This window comes from Suncus etruscus, chromosome 7 (genome assembly GCF_024139225.1).
Source record: "Suncus etruscus isolate mSunEtr1 chromosome 7, mSunEtr1.pri.cur, whole genome shotgun sequence".
In the NCBI taxonomy this organism is placed as follows: domain Eukaryota; kingdom Metazoa; phylum Chordata; class Mammalia; order Eulipotyphla; family Soricidae; genus Suncus; species Suncus etruscus.
This window is the reverse complement of record NC_064854.1, coordinates 114797645-114822797: the sequence shown is the minus strand read 5'-3', so window position 1 is coordinate 114822797 and position 25153 is coordinate 114797645. Positions and strand designations below refer to the sequence as shown.

Below are 25153 nucleotides of genomic sequence, written 5' to 3'. Positions count from 1 at the left end.
AGTAAGCATGCAAAAACACATTTTGATAACTGTGACTGGAGACAAAACTTGCAATCAGCTAAAATAAGTCTACAGCCCCCACTCAGCATCTTGTCAGCAGAGAAGAGACCCAGCTCCACTACCAACCTCCAAAAGAAAATGGCTGCCAAATCTTAGGTATCCCTTCCTATAGGTTCCCTTGCTAAAGATAGCCCACAGTCACGCCTACTATAGGTTCCCCTTGCCTAAAGATCCAGCAGCCCACAGTCACGCCTAACCCTTTCCAAAAGAAACTGTCCAACTTAAAATTTAACCTTAGCAAATTGCCAAGCCACCAAATTTGTTCCATCAAATCTCTATAAATTTGTAATCTATAGCTCCTCGACCATGTGACCAAAATTTCATAGTAACAGCCATCTACAAGGATCACAGCAAATCTGATGAAAGGTCAGGGAGAATGAGAGGAAAATTGGGGACATTGGTGGTGGGAAATATGCATTACTGAAATTGTTGTATATTGTATGACTAACTCAATCATGAACAACTTTATCTGTGAAAAAATAAAATTATGAACAACCTTGTAACCACGGTGTTTAAATACATATGAATCATTAAGTAATTAATTTTAAAAATCTGATGAAAGTTGAACAGAAGACCACCAAGCACAGTGAGCTCAAACAATAACACAGAGGGCCCAAATAGAATATTCCAGTAAATCCTTAGACAATGACTTTATAAACATAATTAAGAGATGTAAAAAGGATAACAAATTGACCCTTATGGATCATTTCATTTGCAATTGTGTTGGAACCAACAATAAGAACTAAATTTGTTTGTGCCTGCAAGGGGTCCAGCTGGGGTGATGCATAGGAAAATGGGGCACAAGTGAAAGGAAGGTCATACTGCTGGTGAAACTGGTGTTTGAACAGTTCATGCCTAAAAGTCTTATGAAAAACTTGGCAAATCACATGTTAAAACAACAACAACAACAACAAAATAAGACTACATACAGAATTCAAGGACATCATCACCCTTAGGGATGACCCAAGAAGGTCATACCAGCCACCATATCTGCTGCTTTGGTAGCTGACTGGAGCCCATGCAGCTTCCAACCTTAAGGACATATTCTAGCTCTGTTTTTTATCACTGATCACTGCCATTGACCAAAGGGGTTCTATAACCACTTTTTTAGAAGAGCCCATGCTAGAAAGGTAGACTGTATTCTCTAGGCAGTTTGGGAGACTGACAGACTCAATAAATCCTGATAATAAGAAAAGACCATGGGAGAGGAAGTGGAGCCAAGCAACAGTACAGGAAACTGTGTTTGCCTCTTTCTTTTTGTTTTGTTTGGAGGCTAAACCCAGGGGTGCTGAGGGGGGTTATTCCTGGCTCTGTGCTCAGGAATTTCTCTTGGTTGGCTGAAAGTGGGGGGGCGGATAAAGAAGGAAAGGGGAGCTGGGGAGGAAACTGAGGAGGTAGGGCATATCATAAGCCAGAATATCAAAGCCAGGTCGGCCGAGTGAAAAGCACACGGCCATACCCCGCTGTGCTGTAGCTAAAACCTCTGTATTGGCCTCTTGCAATCCCAGCAAATCTGCAGGAAAACCTGGATCCTTCTATGCAGAGATCTACTGGGAATTCCAGCAAACAAATGCTCTGCAGTCAAGGTCAAAAGAGCAGTTCTCGGAAGGAACCGAGGGGGAGGGACTCACCCAAAAGAAACCTCGCAGGCAACCAGTTGCAAGCAGATTTGTAAAATGCAGAATTTTGCCTTGTGGAACTGGGGTATTGTGGGGGAGGCAGAGAGGGATAAGAGTCTGTACACCAGACCCCTTACACACAGAACCCACCCTTGCAGTGCAGGACGAGAATCTATAGGGCTTGTACAAGGGCCTTTGAGTCCAGGTGCTGGGGAAGTCCCAGTGACTTCTTCCGCAGAGACTGAGCTGCAGTGATGACGCTGCTATTTTAATTCTGAATCTCCATAGTTACAGACCAGAGGGCAAATTCCTCTGCAAAGCTCCACCCACCTCCAGTGAATACCAGTTCTTGCTGGGGGTGGAGAGATTATGCATGCTTGCTTTTGACTAATCCTTCCCTGCCCAGATCTGACAGACAGCTAGCCCAGCCCCTACAAAGTGAAAGTGCCCTGGAGACCCAAAAGAGCCTCATAGCCTGAATCCTTCACTAAAGTCCCTGGGCCAGATAAACTTAGCTTTTAGTTAGGAGTATGTGCTCTGTGGACAGCTAGTGTTAAAGGTCACAGTTCTCTCTTTTGTTGGCTTTCTTTTTTTTTTTTTGTGGTTTTTGGGTCACACCCGGCAGTGCTCAGAGATTATTCCTGGCTCCAGGCTCAGAAATTGTTCCTGGCAGGCACGGGGGACCATATGGGACGCCGGGATTCGAACCGATGACCTCCTGCATGAAAGGCAAACGCCTTACCTCCATGCTATCTCTCCGGCCCCTTGTTGGCTTTCTTGCCTCATTCCACCCCCACTTTTTTAGGGGAGACCATGCATGGTCACACACCTGGAGGTAATCAGGGTCCTACCTATAGGATCAAGGACTGGCCCTGAAGTTGATCAGGAACTATATGCTGTGCCAGGGATTGAACCTGTATGTCTCACTTTCCTCTCTATAATCCCAGCCTCTGGCACCAAAATCTCTGGATGTGGCAGATTTCTGGAATAGTTCCATAATCCCACCCTAGACGCTCCCAGTACCAGAGCTGGCGTCAGCACAGACATCTTTGAGGGTACATACCCTCAAGCTGCTCAGAACTACTGGATTGCCATATAAGTGACCCAAAATACATGTGCCAGCTATCCCTGGTAGTTGCTAGGCCTACTGAATACTAGATGGCTGCATTGCTGGATAGATTTTTGTCTTATATCAGTCCTATATATGTGACCCATTGCCAGCAAGGACAGAAGTCTCAGCTTACTTTTAGACTCAGCTTACTTTAATAAGGAGGCCCCAGAAACCACCTAGGTTTGCATGACTAAGGCACTTCTGAAGTGCAGCCAGCTCTAGTGACTGTGGGATTCCTTTTCACTGCAAAAGACCTACTTGACTTTGACAATACAGCCAGTGACAATTACTCATAAAGTAAATTCTTGGTTGTTAGCCAGGTCTGCTGGATCTCGGTACCACTGTTGATAACAAGAATATGCTACTGTGATTTTTCTCAGGCACTGCTAGGCCCCTGTGACTCCAGTGTGACATCTCAGGCCAAGAGCTAAAAAACGACACTAGCTTATAAAGACACTAGCTTCACTCAGGCCCACTTGCTTTTGGGGCCAGAGCCTATATCAAAGGTTCACAATTGTGAATTCCTACACATCCTTTGGTTTGACAACATGCCATGCACACAAGACTGCGAACTCATTGGTCATAAATGAAGCAGGCAGGTAGGTAGTGAAGGCCCACCCATGCAATGAAATAAACTAAAAGCAAGAAACTAAATTTGAAAAAAAGAATTGCTCCTTTGTTTGTTTCTTTGTTTATTTTGGCATGCCCGGCAATGCTCAGGGATTACCTCTGTTTCTAAGGTCTCCTGACAGAGTGTAGGATCAGGGTCCTAAGGGATGCCAAAGACTCAACCTGAGTCAGCTTTGTGCAAATCCAAGTGCCATACTGGCTGTATTGTCCAATATTTACTCCTTTTCTTTTTTTTAAATTTAATTAATTAATTAATTAATTTTGGGTTTTGGGCCATACCCGGTGATGTTTAGGGATTACTCCTGGCTATGCGCTCAGAAATCACTTTTAAAGTAAGACCCTTACCTAACACCACTGCAGAGAAGACTGGACCTTCAACCAAAAGACGCATCACCAGGAACAAAACGCAGGAAAAGAATATAAAACAAGACCATCAATTACCACCCTGGCAACAACAGGAATCCTTACCTGGGTAGAAACTGCCTCACAAGAGGCAGGTTAGGGAAACCCTATAAAAGTCAACTTGGAACAAAGGAACTATAAATGTGTGTGTGTTGACAGCCCCTGCGTACAGTGGCTGCACAAAAAGGTTGCCTGCATCTCCGCTCTTGAGATGTGGACTTTCCTACACTAGGATGTGTTCTGGGCATTCTCTGCCTGTCTCTTTATCACTGTCAGCTCTATCTCTCTCTGTCTGTCTCCGTTTGTCTTTTTGTCTCTCTCCTTCTCTCTCTCTTTCTCTCTCTCTCCAACATTAAAAGAGGCTATGCACATGCACTCCCTGGGCCCATGCACAAGGTGCCAGCATACATATGTCACTTCTTAAGATGTGTGCTTTCCTATTTTGATGCTGCTTTGTGTCCAGGGGTTCTCTCTGCCTTTGGAGAAGCCCACATTCTCTCTTGAGGACATTAGTCTTTCTTATCCTCTCCCTCCCCTTCCTTGGAATTTTTAAGTAAAACCTGTTTTTTACTTCACTGCTCTCCTCTTGAAATTATTTTCTTTGAAGGATGGCCAGGGCAAGATCTAGGACTGACTTTCCTTTTTATGCAAAGGCAATTCCTCACTCCAGCCTGAATTCACAGTTCCTGAAGAAAATCTCTAGGATAGTGGGAATTAAATTCTGTTCTGGATAGAACAAGTGGACATCAGCTACAGCTCAGCAGCTGCCAAGTGGGGATGGTGGCACTTGGTGTCCCTGCCACAAAGGGGCTCACTACAGATTTTATTAGTCATAGGGTGGCAGAGGTAGGAGAAGAAATTGGTAGATTCTCTTCTTGGAGCTGCTGCCTCTTCCTTCTCTCACTTCACATAAGTCACCCTTAGGACCCCCACATATACCACAATAAAATCCATCCCAACTCATAGCTAAAAGCACTCTCAACTGTGAAAACTCAGTTGTTGCCCAAGCCTACTTCAATACAGGCTTCCAGTTTTCATGGCAGTGCCAGGGATCAGTAGACATGGAACAAAGGAAAAACTCATGGAAACTGACAGTTCAACAGAACTACCTGGGAAAACTACCAATAAGAACATACAAACTACCCAAAGAAGACTTTGAAAAAATAGTACCAATGAGTTTCATGGAAATGAAGGGGAAAAAAGATGAGAACTTCAACAAAAGCAGGAAACATAAAGTATAAAGCTCTAGAGTAAGGGGCTGGAGCAGTAACACAAGTGATAAAGCATCTGTCTTGCCTGTGCTAGCCTAGGACAGACCACAGTTTGATCCCTGTCCCATATAGTCCCCCCAAACCAGGAGCGATTTCTGAGCCAGGAGTAACCCCTGAGCATCACTGGGGTGTGGCCCAAAAACAAACAAACAAACAAAATACCTCTAGAGTAAAAAAAAAAAAAATAGAACTGGGCCAGAGCAGTGGCACAAACAGTAGGGTGCTTGCCTTGCACGTACTAATCTAGGATAGACCGCTGTTGGATCCCCAGCAACCCATATGGCCCCCCAAGCCAGGAGCTATTTCTGAGTGCATAGCCAGGCGTCACCCCTGTGTGTCACTGAGTGTAGCCCCCCCAAAAAAAGAAAAAAAATAGAGCTAAATATTATAGTGACTGAACTAAAATAAAAAAAAACAAAAACAAAAACAAGAGTGGAATGGGAAAGTTGATAATATAACTAATAAACTCAAAGAAGAGGTGACTATCCAAAAGACCTACAAAATAAGTTTAAAATAAGAATAATAAAGATAATATATAAGATATATTTGTGTATATTTGTTTGTATATATACACATATATGCTTATGTATCAACTTTTGTATCATTAGAATTGATAAAGGGACAGAATTTGTACAAGTAAACAATAGCTGAGAACTTCTCCAAAATGAGAAAGGAGACATTTGATTTAGAAAGCTCAAAGAGTTCCTTAGAAAATGAAACTGGGGGGCTGGGCGGTGGCGCTAGACGTAAGGTGCCTGCCTTGCCTGTGCTAGCCTTGGACAGACCGTGGTTCGATCCCCCGGCGTCCCATATGGTCCCCCAAGCCAGGAGCAACTTCTGACCGCATAGCCAGGAGTAACCCCTAAGCGTTACCGGGTGTGGCCCAAAACTAAAAAAAAAAGAAAGAAAATGAAACTGGGTGTTTCATAGCCAAGTATATCATAATTAAAATGGAAAAATCAAAAATAAAAAATACCAAAAGCAAAAAAGTAAAACAAAACGTAAAAATCTTTAATAAGGAAATGCCTATAAATAGCAGATAATAATTAAAATTATAACAAATATTGATTCTTTGAAAAGGTAAACTGAACTGACATTCATGGGCATTCCAGCCTCACAGCAAATCTCACTGAGGCCCAGTAAAATAAAGCACAAGAAAAGACAGAACTAATGCAAACAAACCTGTGGACTCACCTCTCTCAGAGCTATTATTGCCAGAGGAAGAGATGGAAGGAAACATTCAATACCAGTGATAGGATGTCTCTAATCAATGTTGTGGAAAGATAGTGGTACTTTGGTGATAATTATGGTGTGGTCATAGAACAGAATCTTTTAAGTGCTGTGATATATATATACTATATCCTTAAAACACTTATTTCTGTATAAATTATTGATATCCTAATTGATCAAGAGTAACTCAAAGTAAGGGATTAAAAGAGTAGAGTGTAACATGTATATATAAAGGTTTCCTAAGAAATGATCTTTTCTTTCCTTTTCCAACTTCCAGCAGTAGAAAGATTCAGACTAGACCTAATTTTCCTGAAGTTTTTCCCTGATTGGATTGTGATTGTATTACACTAATATAAACTCCGATAACCCAGATAACACTTATTTTTATTTGTTGTTTGTTTTGACCTCTCATCTAATGGTGCTCAGAGTTACTCCTAGATTACTCCTGACAGGACTTGGGGATAAAACGAGGGGCTCTCCTCCGAGCTGTGCTATTTCTCCAATCCTTAAAACTCACCTTTAATAACTTTCCCAGAAACATTAATTTGTACATGCCTACATTATATGAAGGAAAGTTATTGGAAATTTTGACCAGAAAAACGCACCTGAAATTAACACGGAGCCACATTCAGAGTCAAGAACGTTAGTTATTTTTGTTCTCTGTATTGGCAACTTTCAGTTTTTTGCTGATCAATGAAAATACTAAATAGTTTGGTGATTAAAAATTTTTTTATCTTAGAATACAATATAGCAAAAACAAACGAAATAGAAAGATCAAAAAAAAATAAAAGAATACAACAATATAGCTTTGTGATAACAGGAAATGACAGTTACCTTTCTCTGTCTGATACTGTGTTAGATTTTAGGCAATTCCCTCCATTTGCTTTTTTTTTTTTTTTTTTTTTTTTTTTTTTTTTTTGGTTTTTGGGCCACACCCTGCGGTGCTCAGAAGTGACTCCTGGCTGTCTGCTCAGAAATAGCTCCTGGCAGGCACAGGGGACCATATGGGACACCGGGATTCGAACCAACCACCTTAGGTCCTGAATCGGCGGCTTGCAAGGCAAACACCGCTGTGCTATCTCTCTGGGCCCTCCATTTGCTATTTCTGATGAGTAATGAAGAGATCTACTTCTTTTATAAAAGTAAAACATTGTCCTTTCTTTTCTTTTAATGCTTTTTATTGAGACCCATGTGAATTACAAGTCTTTCACAGTTATATTTAAGGTATATAGTGACAGTGAATTAGGGCAATTCTCCAACAGTGTTGACCTCCCTTCGCCCCTATTCCCAGCATGCATCCCGTACATTCCCCCCACTTTCGCCCCCTGGACAGGTAGTGTAACCGGTCCCCTTTGTATCTGACTTGTTGTAGATCATGCTTCTGTTGTTGTTGACTTTGGGTTTGGTTTTTAGGCCTGGTCATTATTTATTTCCACTCAATGTTCACGTGACTGTTTGTTCCTGATACTATCCACTTTCTATTTTTTCCCCTTAATTTACGAGGCAGAAAAAGATTTCTTTCTTAAAGCTAACAGCTCTAGAACTAAGAACTCAGATCTAAGCAATGTACAAGGCACTTCTCCCCAATGTCATATTCTTAGGTAGGCCAGAAAGTCAATCAAATTCTACTTCACAAGTAAAACTAATGCCTATAATATACCAGAGGATTCATTAATATTTCTAAGGCCAACTCTTTCCCTCAAGTAATAAAAAGTTATAGCGGTGACAATTTCAGCTCTCTATTGACTTCTCGTGGTATAGGACAGTAATTAGGTTTTACGGCTGGGTTGAGAAACGCAGTTTGAGTAAACACAAAAGAAAAGCATTTTGAATTTTACTTTTAAGGTTTCCATAAAAGTTAACATTTATAAAAATATTGTTTCCAGTTTCTGTATTGCAGCCAGAACCTTTAATTACTGCAGGGGGTGTGTGTGAAAGTCTGTGGAACACAGTGTACTGGCATAATGCCACCTGGTATAGAGCAAGATTATTATATTATTATTTAGATCTGGGTAGGACACAAATCAAAGTATTTCTGCAATTTATTGAACATGCACACAGTGAAAATGACCTCTAGCCATGAGAGACTAAATATGCAAGGGACAAGAGCCAGATTTTATATATATATATAAACAGAACTCTGACCCATCATCTGGTTTTTAGCAATTGGTCCCTAAGGTCTACACAAATAACTGCCCAACTTCTCCAATTTAGGGATTGAATTCAAGTTTCGAACCAAGGGGGAGAAAGTTAAACTCTTTCAGCAAACCACATAAAATATTCTACTTCTAGTTAGCCCTGCTCCAATTTCCATATGCCCACAACCACTAATCTGGACACAGTTGAAGCATGACTTTTTTTCCCTTCTCTAGAAAGTTCTTATAGCTGAGTCTGCCAAGTGTAAATGGTGATTGACTCCTTTGCTATTTATTAATAGTCTTTGCTTGCTCCTATTCTTCCTTGTTTCTATGTCTCACAGGTATCACCAAGACAGTAAAGTACAGTCCAATGGCATCCCCTGATTAAGCACAGTGGATCTATTGTGAGGCATGAAAAATAAAGAACATGGTCTCACCAAGAAGAGTTCATTACAGGTGTGTTCACCTGAACCAAACTGTGAACTGAAATTGAGTAGCAAAGATCTGGAATCTAGGATCAGAGAGATAGCTGAGGATTTAAAGAGCTTTCCTTGCACACAGATGTCACTGGTTATGTCTCCAGCAGCATATATGATCTCCTGAGCTCTACTAGGAGTGAACCCTGAGAACAGAGGCAGGAGTAATCACTTACTTAGCATTGCTGGGTATGTCCAATGCCTCTCCCCACTTTTCCCCAAGAAAACATCTGAAGCTAAGAAAAAAAAGAACAAAAGCAACAATAATTATCAGTAATCAATTGAGAAGTCATAGTGTTTGGCATCAGGAAATCAGAGTGGACAATAGCAAACAAAAAAAACAAAAAAATTAGGTATCAGAGGATAATAAACCCTTAGTAAAGAGAATACAACTATATAAAATTAAAGCAACTGACAGTTACCTTGTTCTCTTCACACTTTGTCCACAGTAAATCAGAAAGATAAAAATGAACATGTTCACCAAGAATATGGAGAGTTACCAAATTATACTTCCTTCACTTAATAGTCTAGAGTTAGCATTTAAATCACACACATTTTAATCAAGGTCCTCTTCAATGTTTAGGGAAAACTGTCTATGCTTTATCTTTAATCTTCTTTTTCTTGATGCCTAGACTTTTTGTTTCTTTTTCCTTACAAATAAAAGTACACTCACCCATGCTTAAGTCTTAAATTGCCATCTTTATTATCCACAAGCATTCTTGAAGGACTTATTATAAACATTCGATCTTCACTAAATCCTCAGATGATTTAGAATGATTTTATTAGAATAATAGCATGAAGGCACTTCACCAACAGCGTTGGTGTCTTAACTCTATTATTCTCATAGAAAAGTTCTCTTAGGTTGGTTAAGATGCTGTGAAGATTAAAAACCTCACACTCCTTTCAAATCTTCAGATGTATTTTCTCTTGGCTTACCTGGATTCTTTCTTTTACCAAACTCTTCTCAGGACCATTGTCCTTCTGCACAGCTTAACCTGCAGTCCTCTTTTTCCATTCCTCAGTTCTCTCTACTATGAAAATTTCACCTAGTCTTCACAATTTATTCTGTTATTTTTTGCTGTATCTTCAGAAATAGATAAGTATAAATTGCCCTTTGCTGGGTTAATGTTTGATTTATTCCTGTAGTAGTTTTCTAGAAAACCCATCATTGCTGGGTTCTACTTCTCATATAGACTGTAAGCTCCTGCTAGGTAAAGATTAAATCTTAATGTAACATTATATCTTCAGGTCTAAGACCAAAATCCAAAACAGTAATAGGTAGCGACTCTGATGTCTGGCCACCAATAAGCTGATTATAATAGTAGTTTGGCCTTATTAGCACAATGCCAAGCATGTTGTATGTTACTATTATTTTTTATCAAAATATGACGGGTAAATTTTAAGGAAACTTACAATGTGATGACATGTTAGTGTTATTATCTCATGAAGTTTCTATTGTGTGTGGCTCTAGATATTTCAGTAAAAATATGCTTTGATATCTGGGAGACATTAAAACTCAAAATTACAAGATATTCCTGGTGTACGTAGTTTTGTAGAAAAATACTATTTATTGATTATTTTATATTTCACCAATTATACTTCATATACTCAGCTCAAAGAAGAAGAAGAAAAAAACCTAGAAAATTATAGTATTTTAATGATCTTGGAAGGAAGAGGAACTCAAATGTGAAGGTAATGGGGGGAAAATAGAAGTAACAAACAGGAAACTGTCAGTTGAAGTCAACATCAGTTAGTATTGATATAAAAAGTTGGTGGAGCAATGATGAGGAGGAAGATTATTTTTCAACTATTCTGAATCCCACAGCTCCAAATCCTTGTATTGATTTCTAATAAAACAATAATGAGAATGCTTTTATGAAATTATTTTTACAATAAGTGATAAGAATTAACTGTCTCATGATAAATATAAAAATGTTATCAAAAATTTTAAGAAATTGTTTTATTTATGTTTCTTAAAACTTTTTTAAGAAATTGTTTTCATATAGGCCTAAAATCTTGCTGAAATTTTTGCATCTAGATAACAGCATAAGTTCAATCTTAATTTTGTTCTTTATGGCTATATTCACAGTGCTCAGAATTTACTCCTGTCTCTGTGCTTGGGGGGGTCACTCTTGATGATGCTTAGGGGTCATAGGTAGTGCTGGGGATTAAACCAGAGTAAACCACATGCTAGGCAAGTCTTGACTCCTGTACCATTTCTTTGGCCACAAGTCATCACCCACTTTATTGTTTTTGTTTTGTTTTGGGGCCATACCTGGCAGTGCTCAGAGGTTAATACTGGCTCTTTACCAAGGAATTACTCCTGTTGGTGCTTGGGGGGCAATGTGGGATAGTGGGGATTTAACCCAGGTCAGCCATATGCCAGGCAAGTGCCCTACAATTATATTATAACCCTGATTCTTCCTTACTCACTTTCTAAATAACATTAGGAAATAATCTCCACCCCAAAGAAAATAATATAGCTCTTTCTATTTGGTAAACAGCAGATTGGATTCTCTGAGGATATAAGTAAAGTTTTAGTCTAAATTCTTAGTTTCTTTTTTTTTTTTTTTTTGGTTTTTGGGCCACACCCGGTAACGCTCAGGGGTTACTCCTGGCTATGTGCTCAGAAGTTGCTCCTGGCTTGGGGAACCATATGGGACACCGGGGGATCGAACCGGGGTCCATCCAAGGCTAGTGCAGGCAAGGCAGGCACCTTACCTTTAGCGCCACCGCCCAGCCCAATTCCTAGTTTCTTATTATAAAGAAATGACAGGGGATTTAAGTCTACCAGAGGTTCTCAATATAAGAACAACTCTTAAATTGGGTAACAATTAGGCCATTCTACTGGAATCTGAATGGAAACTAACCAAGTTCTTGAATGTACAGGCTCTCAATCTAAAATTCATTCTTTTTGCTTTATCTGCACTTAAGTTTGAAGTTCTATAAAACAAAACCATGCAAGTTAAATGAGAACAAGCTAAAACTAGAAGTCCCAGTCTACTATTTGAGAGAGTCAACAGCAACCAAGAGTGCCAGATGCATAGAAAGAGGAATATAACCAAAATGTCAAATAAGTTCAAAGAGAAGGCATTTTACTTAAGGATGTATACGTGTTATTCTTTTATCTTCCTATTATAAAAATGTCTGAAAAGATGTGTTACAATAACCTAACATCCAGCTTAAGCACCTAACATCCAAAATTTTAATTGCAAGTCTTCTTCTTGCTAAACTTTGGAACTTAGTATTTGGAAACACTCAGATGAGATGTTTAAAATATAATTGAAGAGAAGACATGCTCCATCTTAATGAAAAACTATCGAGTAAATGTGTTATTTGTTTAGGAATTCCAGAATAATTATTGGCATTAAAGATAAATGTTGATACTTTTTCAAATTATATTTTCTCCCTTCTCAGACTTATTAATAAACTTATCACATTTTGGTTACAATATTCATTCACAGGAATATAAATTTTCCCAAAATAAACAGAGCAATGATATCTTAAAATATATTTCACCAAAAGAAATTAATTTGTGTTGAGTACTTGAAGATAATTCTACTGGGCAAACAAACTCTCTTAATCTTCCGTCTTGTCACAAGACCAAAGAGAAGCAAGTGCATTTTGAATGTTTAACTAGAAGTAAAATTAAGTGGATATAATGATATCCCACACTGCTATAAGTAATTAAGATAATTTTTTTATACTGAGATACAGTTAGATTTAATTTTTTTTTTTTTTTGCTTAGAGAGAACACAAGGAAATTTCGATAGTATTCAATAGCTTTTCAAGTACCACGTTAGAATGCTACTTTTCTTTTTTATAACTTTAAGGATTTTGCTTGGAATAATTTGAAGCGTTAAGAGTTTTAACAGTGACATGCTTTCAAAACTAAGAGAAGTTTGTGAAATTCAGACCTGATTGTGTTTGTCTTTAAAAACATTGTTCACATTTTGAGAAAAACTGCTGATGTGGTCTAATGAAACTGATCCAGTCCTGCCAAATCACCGACAGATGTGCTTCTCTGCTAAGGGATTTCCTTGGAATGTGCTAATATTTTTTTCTGTTTAGAGAAAGTTCATTTAAAATCTGTTTAAATATATTAATGTGAAATGTTGCATTATAGCATGCTATGGGCATATTGGCAAAAAATACATTGCACACGGATGCCAACAGAAAACAGACATAGATCCAAAGTAATAGTAGAATTCCTTGCTTCTGGCCTTTCAAGTTGGCAAAAAATTATTTTGTGTAATTTCATAGAGTGTTTAAACAGGTTCATCTATTTCTCCACACCCTTTTTAAATGTCCATGGCACTGCAGTTTAGAGAGTTTAAGTCATTCTTCTATAATTACATGGTTACTTACTCAGTGACAAGCAAGGATGTTACCTGCAAATATCAATTTAATTAAAAATTTAATTTCAAAAAAGAAAAAGGTGTTCTTATCTGTTAGCTTTACACACAGAATATGAAGCACAAGAATGAATCCTTTAAGCATGGAGCTAAAATTTGTATTTACTATCAAATCAGGGTTTTCTATAGCTCTTATTCTGCCATTATAGAGTAATCTTATTTCAGAAACCTCATTAGATTTACAAACAAGCCTAATCATTAAGAGAAGGATTAACAGGGCTTTCATTAGTGAATTAAAATGGACTTTTGGGTGTTGGTTAAAGGATCAGACAATGACTGTAGCCACAGAAGTAAAATGTTTATTTTTTCAAATAAAAATGTTTTTTTTTTTGTCCCCAATTCACAATACAGACCAGGCAAAGGGCCTGGGTTGAGGTGTATATGGGGTGCATTTACTGTACCTCCTCTTTCTGTACAGTTAGTGTAAAGAACACAGCCTGTGGTAAGAATTGGGAGGCTGTATCTTTTCTTTTCTTTTTTTCTTTTTTTTTGGGGGGGGGCACACCCTTTTGATGCTCAGGGGTTACTCCTGGCTAAGCACTCAGAAATTGTTCCTGGCTTGTGGGGACCATATGGGACGCTGGGGGATCGAACTGTGGTCCCTCCTTGGCTAGCACTTGCAAGGCAGACACCTTACCTCTAGCACCACCTCTCCGGCCCCTTTTTAAAAAATTTTATATATATATATATATATATATATATATATATATATACTGGTGAAGGATTGTATATATTATATATATACTGGTGAATGATTTATATATAATATATATAAATATATATAATCATTCATATTGGAATATGAATATAAATTGGGATATTGGTCATGGGAATGTTGCACTGGTGAAGAATTTCTAGAAAGCTTGTCTAAAGTAAAAATGATTTGGTTTTAAAGTTTGAATGAGATCAGTTTGTGCATCCATTTCTGAATTAATGTGAAGTATAATAAACACTATTCTGAAAAGTACAATAAACACTGTTGCTCTTGTCTGTATAAACCTTCCTTCTATAAAGTAGAATTTCTCAACCTCAGCACTACTGTCAGATTGCATCAATTTGGTGCTCAGGAACAGTGCCCCAAGCAATATTGAGGATTATATTCTCAACAAATTAGATGTAAGTGGAATCATCTCCTCATATATGACAACAAAAGCATTTATTTTTTATGAAGAATGTGGAAATATTGCTAGGGTGGAGGAGAGGAATATCTGCTTCTTCTTGAGAATCACAAGCAATTCACTTCCTATGCCTAGCAGGGAATTAGAACTCAGGCATCTTATGGTTGGGACTTTCCCAATGTCTGCAAATCAATCCTGCTAAAAACACTAGTTGCCAGCTTATCTCCAGGATCTGTTCTTTGAGTCTTTGTACTTACTACTCAGCATGTTCTCAGATTTCTTCCTTCTGATTTTCAAATTACATAACTGCTTACAGTAGTATATGTATATGTATATATATAACAAAACTATACCTTTATTATAAAAACTAAGCAGAAAAGAGTGTTCATTGTTTTGGTTTTAAAAAATTGCATTCCTTCATGAGCCCAGCGGTGTTTGCCTTGCAAGCAGCAGATCCAGGATCTAAGTTGGTTGGTTCGAATCCTGTGGTCCCATATGGTCCCCTGTGCCTGCCAGGAGCTATTTCTGAGCAAATAGCCAGGAGTAATCCCTGAACATCTCCGGATGTGGCCCCAAAACAAAACAAAAGCAAAACAAACAAAAACATTTTATTTCCTCTATATTAGTAATAGAGTAAGAAAGGAACATAGGTGCTGGCTTCGGCAACACATATACTAAAATTGGAATGATACAGAGAAGATTAGCATGACCCCTGCGCAAGGATGACACGCAAATTCATGAAGCGTTCCATATTTTTTAGAAATAAAGCTTTATTAAGTCAAATAAAAAAAAAAAAGAAAGGAACATAGAATCACACTTCCTCGAAGTCAACTAAAATAGTGAGAAAGGAAAAAGCATTAAAGAAGTGTTTTACCAGTAGTTATAAAACCAGAAAGGGGTATGAGTTTAAAGTAGACAAAGTTGAACTAGAAGCTAAAGAAGAAAATGAAAATTCTGGTAAGGTCAGTCTCATGAACTCCTAACTAAACCCTGAAGCACCACCAAGAAGAGGTTAAATTTTACTAAATGTTGAGAACTTCATTAGATTCACTAAAATTTACAAATCTCTGAATTAAGGGAACTAGTTAGAAAAACCTGAAGAAGAAACTTCAGAAATACAGCTTTACTAGAGAAGTGTCAGAACTTACCAGGTCTGCCAATGCATCCCATTGATATTCTATGCAAGAAAAGATGCCCCGCTGGTTAGATCAATTAGAAAATGCCATCCCTTCCTTTGGATAGATGCACGTGCTTTTTGAGTGGTATGTAAGCAGAACTCTCTGTTTAAGGTCTTTCACTCAGACAGACATCTTGATTCTGAGACCACCTCCATAACAGTTCATAGAAGTCCTGCCAAGTCAGTCAAAAGGCTGATTCTCAGAACAACATGTCATGTAAGGAATATATTAAAAATCAGAAGAGTGGATACTCAGGATTAAGAAATGGGTTGAGGGACAAGTTATTTAGAAGGATGTTAGAAGACAGACATTGTAGGGTTTAATTTCCATGGGATTCTGCTTCTCCTCTACTTTTCTTTTTTCTTTCTTTTTTTTTTTGGGGGGGGGCACACCCGGTGATGTTCAGGGGTCACTCCTGGCTACTCGCTCAGAAATCGCTCCTGACTTGGGGGATCATATGGGACGCCAGGGATGGAACCAAGGTTGGTCCTGGGTCAGCCACGCCCTACCTCTGCACCATCACTCCGGCTTCTCTCCTACTTTTCATGTCTACTGCAATGACATTTTAATTTTTAAGACTTTTATGAAAACACAGATGATGGGTGAAATCACAACTGGCAGGCTCGGGGGACCATATGGGATGCCAAGATTCTAAACACAGTCCTTCTGCGTGCAGGGTGAATGCCCTACCTCCGTGCTATCTCTCTGGCCCCTATCTTCTGAGTTGCTATCTTAATGTTGAAAGGAGGTCAAAGAATGTCTTTCATTAACAAGTGCTTCTGGTCTGAGGACCACACTTTGAAAATACATAATCTAGAAAAGCAGTATATAGACTTCAAACTAAACTCAGATGAGAAAAACAAGCTAGTCTCCAAACCTTGTAAGGCTATCGCAAAAAAGGGGGAGGGAGGAAGGGAGGGAGGGAGGGAGGGAGGGAGGGAGGGAAGGAGGGAGAGAGAGAGAGAGAGAGAGAGAGAGAGAGAGAGAGAGAGAGAGAGAGAGAGAGAGAGAGAGAGAAACCTCCATCTTCACAGTGAATAAGAATTAAGATACAGAAACTAGGGGGCCGGGCGGTGGCGCTAAAGGTAAGGTGCCTGCCTTACCTGCGCTACCCTAGGACGGACCACGGTTCGATCCCCCAGCGTCCCATATGGTCCCCCAAGCCAGGAGCGACTTCTGAGCGCATAGCCAGGAGTAACCCCTGAGCGTCACCGGGTGTGGCCCAAAAACCAAAAAAAAAAAAAAAAAAAAAAAAAAGATACAGAAACTATATGGATATTCTAACTGAAGTAGGCCATGGAAATGTGGATGGAAGAGTAGCAAAACACAAAGCAATATTATAGAGAAATTTTATTTGTAAGAAAATACAGCTAAAGTAATAGAAACAATTACACAAATACTTTTCTTTTTTTTGTTTTTTCTTTTTTGTTTTTGGGCCCCACCCGGTGACGTTCAGGGGTTACTCGTGGCTATTCACTCAGAAGTTGCTCCTGGCTTGGGACCATATGGGACGCGGGGGGGATCGAACCACGGTCTGTCCTAGGCTAGCGCTGGCAAGGCAGACACCTTACCTCTAGCGCCACCACGCCGGCCCCACAAATACTTTTCAATGTTAAAGAACAATCAGAATATTATATAAAAATTTTAAGTTTTAAATGATGTAAGAAAAACCCCATAATCAAGGAAACATTTTGCTAAATAGTATATACCTCTGACGATCTAATAAACAAATTAGAAACAGAAATAGAAAATGTCAGCATTAAAATAACATATAGAGTAACAGAGAAACTGAAAATAATTATAATGAATACACATGAAAAAGTCAAGACACTTGTTAAAGAAAAAGAAAGTAGAGAACTAATTTGAAATACAGTTAAAATAATTCAACAAAATATTAATTGGTATACCTGAAACAGTGAACCAAAAAATGAGTTACCATATTAAAATATTTACCTGAAATAAGAAAGAAGCGACTCCACAAAAAAAAAAAATTAAGGGAGAAATTAAGAGTAAGCATTAGATATCCTTACTGACTTATTCCACCTCAAAGATAAAACTCGAGTAATTTGACTACTCAAGAAAAAAAAAGTCAACTCCAACATAAAGTTCATCCTGGTTTGATTTTCATCACAACATCCTATCCCAGAAAAATATAATGGCAAAGTCTGAAAATTGCAGAGATTAAAAAAGAAAGTTAATACAATTAACTGGTTACAATTAAGTGGTTACTCCAATATAAAAACAATAGGTAGATAATCTCGACATGACAAAGCTCAGAAAATAGAATCATCTTACACTTTTCTAGAAAACTCTCTAAGATCAAAATTATCCAACCAAGAGATGAAAAAAAATGTATAGGCCTGGAATGTATAGCCCACAGTAAAAGATTTAGTAATAATCACTGTATCTAATAATAAAAATGATGCCATTACTTGACAACTTAATAATTACTTTTGAATAACAGAATGAAGATGTTATAAATTTTCAGCAAAAATAAGCCAAGCAAAGTTGTAAGGTTTGTGAGAAAAGTTTAAAGATATCAGAACTATGTAACCTTTCCCAGTAACTGTTAATATAGAAAATAAAAGGGCCCGGAGAGATAGCACAGCGGTGTTTGCCTTGTAAGCAGCCAATCCAGGACCTAAGGTGGTTGGTTCAAATCCCGGTGTCCCTTATGGTCCCCCATGCCTGCCAGGAGCTATTTCTGAGCAGACAGCCAAGAGTAACCCCTGAGCATCACCGGGTGTGGCCCAAAAACCAAAAAAAAAAAAAAGAAAAGAAAAGAAAAGAAAAGAAAAGTAGTTTTTTTTTTTTTAATCACATTAATTTTAACCCATTGGCTGCACTCAAGGGATCAAGGGTTATTCCAAATTAGAAAATTACTCCTGGTAGACTCTGGGGACTATATGAGATGCCAGGGGTCAATCTCACACAAAGCAAATGACCTACCTGCTCTCCTATACTTTGATGCTTAACTTTTGATTACTCCAGATTTTTTCATAATATTGAATTTTTTCATAATATTGAAAAGATCTTCAAAACAATTGGATAGTGAAAAATGCATATGTGAACTTCAATATTTTCTCACATTTATTGTTTCTTGCTGTGGATCTTTCTTCTGTTAAATTTTGATTAAAATTAACATTGTATTCTATAAAGCAAGTATAGTATTGTCTCAGAGTTCCAATATTATATGGCTAATTCTTGCTCTTGAAGGTTTGTCTCCACTGCCACTAGATGACCAATCAATTGAGGGACACAGACACAGTGGCAACGTGAGGAAGAGGTTTATTGGAAATAAACAGAGAGGCTGAAAAATAGACTCATTTCTGCAAAATAACCTTCTTGCCTGAGAAATGGTTTTTATAAGAGAACAGGGAAGTACATCTTTAGAAAGGGGTTTGCAGTAAATTCCCACCTTGGTCTGATCCCCTAAGGTACATTTTCCAAGTATGCATATAAAAATTTTGGATTACAGTTCCTATTTTCTTATTCATTAGGACAAGAAAAGGGGGCATCAACTTTTTAATCCATCTCCACTGACTAGTTTTCTGCTTTCTAATATTAAGTTCAGCTGTTTTTTTCCCCATCTGTACATTAAGTGAGGTTTAGTATGTTCTTCAGTAATTCTTGGCTGCTGTTACTGGAAGGTAGGTAATAGGACAATATAGTGCATTTATATTTTTCTAATGGTTACTTCTTTTTTTTTTTTTTAGTTTTGGTTTTGATTTTGGGGTCACACCAAGGGTGCTCAGGGGTTACTTCTGGCTCTGCATTCAGAAATCACTTCTGGCAGTCTCGGGGACCACATGGGATACTGGGGATTGAACCCGAGTCCACCATGCCCAAGGCTAACACCCTACCCACTGTGCTATCACTCTGGCCCCCTAATTGTTATATTTTCAGTGACAAGCATTATTTATGTGTTTACATGAAATACAAATACTACTTTTCTGACTTAGTAAGCGAACATAGTTTAAAATTTTGATGAAAACTTTTCTCAGTTATAATGTACATTAGAGAAAAAATGAAATGTAACTATGAGCAGAATATAGTAGTAGGTACAGCATTTTATTTTCTAAATAAATTTTTGGCTTCTATGCCAATAATTGGCAGTACTTAAGAGTTAACGAGTGCCTATGAGGTGCCAGATAATGAAATAACTTATATTAGTAGATATTTTTGTTATTTAAAATATTGAAACAAATATTTAAATATTTAATATTATTAATATTAGAGTTCCTGCCCTCTTATTCATTAGGACAAAATAATTAAATATTTAATATTTAAATATTTAAAATATTGATAATATTTTTTTTTTTTTTTTGGTTTTTGGGCCACACCCTGTGCCGCTCAGGGGTTACTCCTGGCTATGCGCTCAGAAGTTGCTCCTGGCTTCTTGGGGGACCATATGGGACACCGGGGGATCGAACCGCGGTCCGTCCTAGGCTAGCGCAGGCAAGGCAGGCACCTTACCTCCAGCGCCACCGCCCGGCCCCTAAAATATTGATAATATTTTTTAAAAATAAAGACAAAATTTAAAATTACTTAAATAAAATATTTAAAACTTTTTTGAGTAACTACAAGGAAATATAATGAAGGGGAGGAGGAGGTGGTGGCAGAAAAAGAGGGAAATAATAGCTTAGATTACTTAGTTCCTACTAAGTGCTAAGTAGTCTTACAAATTATTTGTATATAGTAACTCTTTAATCGGAAGTTTTTCTTACAACAAAAATTCATTGCATAATAGAGAGAAAAACCACGAATATTAGCCTTTAGAAATATAGGATTTATGCTAGTCTTCCTAGAGAAACTGCACAGGTGAACATGACCTTGTGTGAAGAAAGAATATATAGAAGAGACATGAAATTAATTGAATATTTCTGAAGCACAAAAGTGAAGGAAATAATGATTACAGATGGATTCTGACCATGTAGCTACAAAGGCCATGGCCAACTTCAGGTTGTCTTAGAAACAGGACTCCAGCCTTATAATGAGATAAAACCATAAGCTAATAAAGAAAACAGTAAAGTTTGAATCATACACAGAATCCAACTCCATCTTGGGAGATGATCTAAGAGGAACTTCAGACATATATTTGGCCACAAATAATTAAGACCTTGAGGGAAAGATTTTGCTTCATTTTCAAAGGGTCAGGTTGAAATTTTATTCTTAGGAATAATACTATTCTGAACATTACTTCTCTTGTCAGTCCTACCTAAATTAGTGTAGTGTAGTTAGCAAATTATATTGGTGCTTATCTCTTCCAGTTATCAATTTAATCAATTTCTGTTCAATTTAAAATAGTATAAGGTAGGAAAGAAGAATATTCGTGTTCTTTGTACCTTATGGACTCTCTGCTCACACTTCTGTTTGCTCAGCATATCTGGATCTATGCAGGGTGGAAATTAAACAGATCCACCAATTTTTATTTAATCCTTACAAGAATCTATGAATTACATTATTGTTATCACCCCACTTCACAAATATCACAATTTACAAGGAGGAACAGTATTCATTTGTTAAGTTAGCAATTCCTAATTGATTTAAAACTTTCTACTTCATTCTGATTTTGTTTGCTAGTGATTTTTCTATTTCTTAAAACATTCTAGAGGGAACCTTGAGTTCCCGGAAGAGGCCAGAGTGGGTGCAGGAGGTCGCCGACTAGGGCGGGTGAAAAGCGGCCATTCAAGGGAAGACGGACAGGCCAGAGTGTGAACCTGCACTGTCTGGCTTGAAGGGAGTGGTGATTGGTCAGGCTGGACTGAGGACGAGGGAAGGTCCAAAACTCAGCGACATCACCCAACATACTCACATAGCGACATCACCCAACATACTCACGTAGAAACACATCCCGAGGAGACCCAGCCCCACACCACAGGTGGCAAAAGCGGGCTGAAACCTGAAGCACTGCACTCCAAGCCAAGCCAATAAGTGCAAAGAAAGATGAGTAAACCAAGGAAAAATTAACAAAAGGGGAGATGGAGAGAAATCAGAACAAGTTCCCAAGTCCACCAAAACGCGCAGACCCAAGAGAGGAAGACCTAAAAGCAGCCATGAGAATAGAATTCCAAGCTATGCTAAAAGAAATGAAAGACACACTGGCCAGAGACTACAATAAATCAATAGATGAACAAATGAACCAATTTAAACAAGAACTCCTACAAAATATGAAAGACTCCATACAAACAGAATTAAATGAAATACGTAAAACTGTTGAAAGCCAGAAGAGCAGAATCGCACAGCTCGAGAATCACATAGAACAACTCAAAGATAAACTGCAATCAAAAAACAACAAAGAAGCCAACAAAGAAATAGAAGGAAAAGCACTGGAAGTAAATATCCAGTATTTAATGAACAAAGACAAAAGAAACAATCTAAGAATTGTAAGTACACTAGAAGGGGAAGAAACAGGGAAAGGGGAAGAACAATTAGTCAGGGAGATAATAGCGGAAAATTTTCCCACCCTCTGGAAAGACACATCTGAGCAAATCCAGGAGGTTAAAAGAGTCCCCAACAAAATAGACCCTAACAAACCAACTCCAAGACACATAGTAATTCAAATGGTAAGAAACAAAGAGAAAGGTGACCTACTTAAAGCAATAATATAGAAAAAAACCCTCACATACAAAGGAAGGAACATTAGAATCAAACCAGCACTATTCTGAAGCACCTAGAACATATACCTTATATACAACTAATACTCAACAATCAAATAACAGTGTTTAACAGGGTAGAAACCCCAAACACTGTAACAGTCAACATATGCCAGGGAGCAGTACCCAAAACACTTAAAAGAGGAACAACACAAACTCTTGACTACACACTATACCACAAAAACAACAACAACAACAAAAACAGCAACAGCAGAAACAGCAGCATAGAAAGACCAGGTAAGTAATCAGCCTTCTACTACAAAGGCCCATAATAAGCCTTTAGGGATCTTATACAGGATTACAGGCAAAGGATACCATGGGAAACCACTGACTCCAATGGAAGCATGCCATAGAAATATGTTTTAATGCCTTAATCTTTCTATACTTAAAATAACTTCTCAGCTTTTCTGTCTACTGGTGTTCTTGGATACAAAGGATGGACAAACTAAGATTGGATCTTGTAGCTCAATCACACGAGATACCATACCCAGCTTGCACTACGAGAATGTCCCGATAAAACTCTTTAACATTCCCTTTATCTCTAGGTAATACCTTCATTTAGGACTTGAGGCACGTGACCACCCAAACCACCGAAGCAGCAACTGTGACCTATAGGCTTATACTACAGGCCTACTCATTGAACACACTCAAACAAACTAGCATTCCCTCGCTCTTTTCTCAACTCTTCTCACTACTTTTTTCTTTTTCTCTCCTTTTCTTTTTAATTTATTTTCTCTTTTCTTTCCTGCCCCTTTCATATGCTTTCCCCTATCACCCCTTTGAAAATACGACTATCCCTTCACCCTGCAATCCCATCCAGATTCCCCACATTCAAACTCTTCACACTCAGTTTCTATTTCATTAGGCATCAAGAATAACCTCCTTCCCCAGCAAACCAGTAACCAGCACCAAAGCGAATGGACAACCAGTCAAACCCACACCTCGCCCCCTACAAGAAAAGGCAACCAACTCCCCGGCTGACTCATGCTGCATGGTCCTCCTTACCAACCCTTCCTAATGTGGACTGTTACTTGAAACCCCAATGTATGAACTTTTCCTAAGTCCTCCCTACCGCAAATCTTTTGCCAATCTCAAGAAGGTCAGGTTGGGAGATGGAAAGGTGCCCAGGAACCCACACACCACAAGAAAATCTCAAAAGACAATGGGGAAACCTATACTACCATCATAAGTATAAGACCTGTATTACACTACCTCTTTACCTGCTTTTCCCCAAAAGCAGGATACTTACTTGCATCACCTTGTTCCTTTAATTAATTTTTTATTTCATTTTTTAAAAATCTTTTTTCTTGTCATATATATATATACATGAACACATATATTTTTATTTCTATTTTTATCTTTTTTGGGTGTGTGGCATGTTTTTTTTCTTCTCTCTCCACCCTCAAATGCACCGGCAATATAATGTAGCACCACTTCTCCCTGCAAAGGCACACTAAAAAAAGGAGAAATCTTATGTATAAAAATGAGCTCTTATTTATTAGAGATAAAACAAATACTTGTATACAATACAGGGGTATCTCCCACCTTGAAAATATGTCACGTGGACCCAACTTAGACCCCAGGTGATTAGACACCAATCGTCCAGCCTTGAACCCTGGACCACAGACATAGAAACAACACACTTCTTCACAACAGCCACAGGAAACAAATCCCAACCGGGACATCCTTAACAGTGCTCGGACACCAACAAATGCCAGCCCTAATATGATACCCTGACAACGAGGAAAATGGGAACAACTTGACCTAACAGCAAGTTATCCTACCTCACCAGCTAACAATAAGACAAAATCAGAAGACTTGTCACCCTTTGGTCTGTCCAAATGCCAAGATCGTGATTTATGAATGACTGGCTGACAGAACCATGGCCAGACTGTATGTATTCTGGGACCAATAAAAAAGCCCTACTCTAGGGCGTGAGCTACGACCTGCATAACAAATATGATCCCTAGTTCCAGAGGTCTGTCTGAGACTATTGCAATGGAAGGGGACCTCTGGAAACATAACGTTAGACGCTATCCCAGGCCCATTCTAGGATCAGTGCAAAGACCAGGACTGCCAACCACAGAAGATGGATTAAAATGACACTGAGGGAACAGAACTTCTAGACCCACAAAGAAAGACATAATCATAAGTTCAACTCCTTGACTTGTGCAGATACTGAGACCTCTAGATACAGATGTCTGATGTTATCACCCAGGACGGAGCAGAAGTCTTCCGTACACCACAACAGCCCAAGGGGAGAGTAAATGAACCTGAAAGGAGTCTATAGTTAGTCTCATGAAGTATATACTTCAAGGGTGGAGAAACCCTGTATCTCTTAGGCAAAGGAAATTCCTTTTCGAATGACCCCAATATTTACTGTGCATCTGCAGGAGGGGAAAAAAAAGCACAAAACAATTTTTTATTATTATTTACTTATCTATTTTTTTGTTGATTGCATTGTTGTGGTTTGGCTATTGAAATGGATGTCTCCATTTATATTTATTTATTTATTTATTTTCTTCTTTTCTTTTCTTATGTGCTCTGCCACATTTTTTTGGTTGGTTTGTTTGTTTATGGGCCACACCCGGCGTTGCTCAGGGGTTACTTCTGGCTGTCTGCTCAGAAATAGCTCCTGGCAGGCACGGGGGACCATATGGGACACCGGTATTCGAACCAACTATCTTTGGTCCTGGATCGGCTGCTTGCAAGGCAAATGCCGCTGTGCTATCTCTCCGGGCCCGCCACATTTTTTTTATCTCAATACCATGGCTTTTCTATGGTGCTTACCTTTTTATTTTTTTATTTTTATTTATTTATTTATTTATTTTGGAATGCTCACTGGATAT

General features: G+C 38.4%; 2 non-coding genes across 2 annotated transcripts; one reads left to right on the top strand and one right to left on the bottom strand.

Annotated features, from left to right (window-relative positions):
• Positions 1-13677: 13677 nt before the first annotated feature.
• On the bottom strand, positions 13678-13811 carry LOC126014697 (small nucleolar RNA SNORA51). Its single transcript, XR_007497698.1, has one exon. It is a non-coding gene; the product is annotated as a small nucleolar RNA SNORA51 (small nucleolar RNA).
• Positions 13812-15120: 1309 nt separating this feature from the next.
• LOC126015086 (U6 spliceosomal RNA) lies at positions 15121-15227 on the top strand. Its single transcript, XR_007497985.1, has one exon. It is a non-coding gene; the product is annotated as a U6 spliceosomal RNA (small nuclear RNA).
• Positions 15228-25153: the final 9926 nt, after the last annotated feature.